Source organism: Physcomitrium patens, chromosome 2 (assembly GCF_059467195.1).
Source record: "Physcomitrium patens ecotype Gransden chromosome 2, ASM5946719v1, whole genome shotgun sequence".
Classification (NCBI taxonomy): domain Eukaryota; kingdom Viridiplantae; phylum Streptophyta; class Bryopsida; order Funariales; family Funariaceae; genus Physcomitrium; species Physcomitrium patens.
In genome coordinates, this window is record NC_143411.1 from 5,905,548 (window position 1) to 5,909,382 (window position 3,835).

The following is a 3,835-nucleotide window of genomic DNA, read 5'->3' on the forward strand; positions in this document are numbered from 1 at the left end:
TTGAATTTGAGGTAGAAGAGGTATTAGATTCAAGGATAAGACATAGAAGGCTTGAATATCTAGTCTATTGGCGTGAATATGATATCAACAATCACACATGGGAATCAATTGGCAATCTTATAAATGTAGAAATAAAGGTTCAAAAGTTCTATCAATGACATCCATTCAAATCAAAAGTGTCAAAATGAAGAATAGTAGCTTAGTAAGATGGCTTCACCATGAAGATTCTTAATTCTTGACATCATAAAGAAGAGAAAGAGGTAATTTTTTTTTATTTTTAAAATAATATAAGTCAGTAGTTGAAATTCATGACCATAGTCTATTTATATTCTTTTGATCTTATCTATTTTATGTGATATAGATAGTCAAGAGATAGACACCCTATTGGTCATATTATCTCAACCAAGTAGCTTACGGAGACAACCTTGAGGTGAAGAGCTACATGAACTATAAAGATGGCAAATGATATTTAATAATAGGTCACTGATAATTATATTTGAGATAGAACTTGCTTATAAAGGATGCCTAGAAAGAATTTTTGCAGGATAATTTGATAACAAAGATATTAAAATTCATGCTTGGTCACAAGTAGAAGACTTGGAACACTATCGATGGCTAGAGGGGCCTATAAATTATTTGCCTTGTAAAAAATAGCTAAAATATATAATAGATAATATGCAACAGATCTTCAATTTCTTATGCATATACTAACTTGCAGTAACATTATTTCTTGGAGACCTTGAAGGTAAAGGAGGAGATAATGGACATACAACTGAAGAAGGTTTAAGAATATTCTAAGATATTTTAGAAGGTTCCAAGAAGATTTTTATAAATCCTAGAAGGTTCTAATAGATTCTAAGAAGGTTTCAAAAGATTCTAATAGATTCTAAAAAAGTTTTAGAAGGTCATAGGAGATCTTAGAAGGTTCTAAGAGGTTTTAGATGATTTAGGAAGTTGCCAAAGAAGGATCTTAGACTTGCTTTGTTTCCAAGCCTCATGAAAACTTTTTAAAAAGCTTCCTAAAATCTAGTATTTATAAGAGTCAAGGCTGAGGGGATTCTCAATCTTAACAACTCAGTTCTTGTAGTTTAATCAGGACCTTCTTGCCTTGTATCTAGTTATTATTCTAATGTTGAATTAACTCTATTTTTTTATCTTGAATCCTTATTTTATATATGGTACTCGAGAGATTTGTTCAAATGACGATTGTGCTCCTTTTTGAAGGTCAATTGAGTAGTAATAGGGACAATGTTCTAGAAGAGTATATACACTTTTTTTTTCAAATACATCTTGAAATTATTGATATTAGCTTGGAATGCTATTTAAAGTCTTTGCACCATTAGAAATGGGTGTAGTATAAATAAATTTAAATTATAATCTTAAAATTAGATAGCTTTAGAATTGAAGTTCAATTACAAGTTGTACTTGATTGATAAATCCTTGAAACTTAGATCTTATACCATCAAACTTCTTAAGCAAGGTAATTCTTATTTTTCTAGTATTGAAAGGATGTCCTGTTATAAGAAAAGGGACATGATTTGGTGCAGATGTTGAAGCAGCTCCAATCATATTTATATCTTCACTTTCTACCATTCTTATTGCTCCTTGTGGTAGTAAATTGAATTGATGTATTGCAAGCATTAACTCCCTAAATTGATATTATATTTATTCTATTATAATTTTTATTTTAAGAAGCTTTGCTATAATAATACTTAAAAAAATAAAATAAAAATAAAAATCTAATTTTGCTCAAGTCCTATAGAAGAGGGGATTGGACATCAAAGAAGTTACTTAGAAAAATATTAGTTTAAAAGAGGATAATCCACAACTTTTAATATGCTTGTATTTTATCAAAAAAAAAGAATAATCCACTCATAATCAAGAAAAGATAAGACTTTGATATTATAAATATATTCTTGTTAATTTGTCAAGAATAAGAACTTGATGAAAGTAAATAAATAAGTATAATAAAATAAAAATAAAAAATTATGTATATTAAAAGAAAATTAAAATGGCTATTGCCAAAAGATAAGGAAACTAGAGACTCTTAAATCTAAGCTAGAAGCAAAAAAAAAATTGACAAGAATGAAGAGGACTTCATTTTTGCTTCTATATATATACTATCTAACTAGGAGCTATGTGGTGATGTTCTATAGGGCCTCTAATATGTGTTGACTTTGCAAAATATATACTTTAGCTTACAAAGCAAGTTTTTTATATGTGCGCTTTATATTTAGCTTGTTCTTCAAGCTATCAACATGTGTGGCACATGGCTAATTTATTGACTATATTTTTAATCTAAGAAGTTAATTTTAGATACCTATAAAGTCAAAATAGTATCTAAAAAGCTTCTATAAAAGATATTATAGAAATAACCTATTTTTACCTAATTTTATCTAATTGTATAGATAATTATTGATTTACATGTGTATGTCTATGATAATAATATCTCTAAAAGATAATAAATGACTATCTATGACTTATACATGTATAGATTTAGTTTTCTTGACTAACAATATATCTTATTTTTTGACAAAATCTTTGTCTATAAAATAGACTAAGGTTTTTGAATCTATCAAAGCTAACACTTTGTAATTTTTTTGTCCTAAATGAACTTCTATTATAAAATAAGGTGAAGGATCTAAAAAAAGAATAAGATCTTAACTAAGAATTATGTAAGATTCTAACCACATGATGCCTATTATAGCTAAAGAAACTCGTTTTTGAATACATTGTCTTCTTTGGCAACCATGCTTCTCATTTTTTGGTTGCATTATTTTTTTGAACAATGTTAAGTAGTATATTTAGCTTCTCTGTAATATAAGCATAAGCCATCTTGACATTCTCAAATCTTTTTTTGCTTTGTGACAAAATTAAAACATATTGTATCAATTTGTATTAGTTCTAGTCTTGACGAATAAGTTTCTAAAAACTTAGGAGCTACCATCATTATTTGACTTGTTTTTCTTCAACCAAATTGTTATTTTTTATGTCTTTTAAATAATCGATTGTTGCATCTAATGAATTGAGTAATAAATTATTCTAAAGATTCTATCTTTGGCATTATCAATAATAAATCTTTGACATTGTCCTTCAATCTATATCAAAATTGACTAATAAGAGCTTTGTCATTTCAATCCACATTGCAAACATGATTTTGGAACTTAGCAATATATATAGTGGCTGACCATGATCTTTGTTGTAAACATAAGAGCTTGGTCTTTGATACTCTTTCTTGATTACTTTCTTCAAATGTGGCTGTAAATACTTTTAGGAATAAATTCAAATCTTAAAGGTGTCACAAATTTCTTTCCATTAAAGGTACAAACCAAGAGTAAGCACTTCTTGAAATATAATCTAGCTATCTATATCTAGATAGATTGTTTTATAAGCTACTAATACATGGTTAACTTGTTTACCAAGTTTCTAACCTATAAATACATTTAAAGTCAAAGCAATATCTATGAAGCTTTTAGAAAGCTTCTCTAGAAGGTATTATAAAATTAATCTACTTTTATCTACTTTTATTTACTTCTACCTAATCATATAGATATTTACTAGAGTATGTATGTATATATGTGATATATATTGATTTTAATAATAATAAAAAAATAAAAAAATAAAAAAATATTACTAAAGAACCTCAATCGCACAAAGTACAATTAGATAATCTTCTAATCTCCTAACTACATATGTACTCAGATGAGAGAGCCCCTCCTTGACAGTAATTTGTTGTTGTATCACAGCCCAAGAACCACTACATTCAACTTCATAAACTTGTGTATCCTTGACATCATTGTGGAAGCAATATCAAAGACTAGAATTTTCATCGATC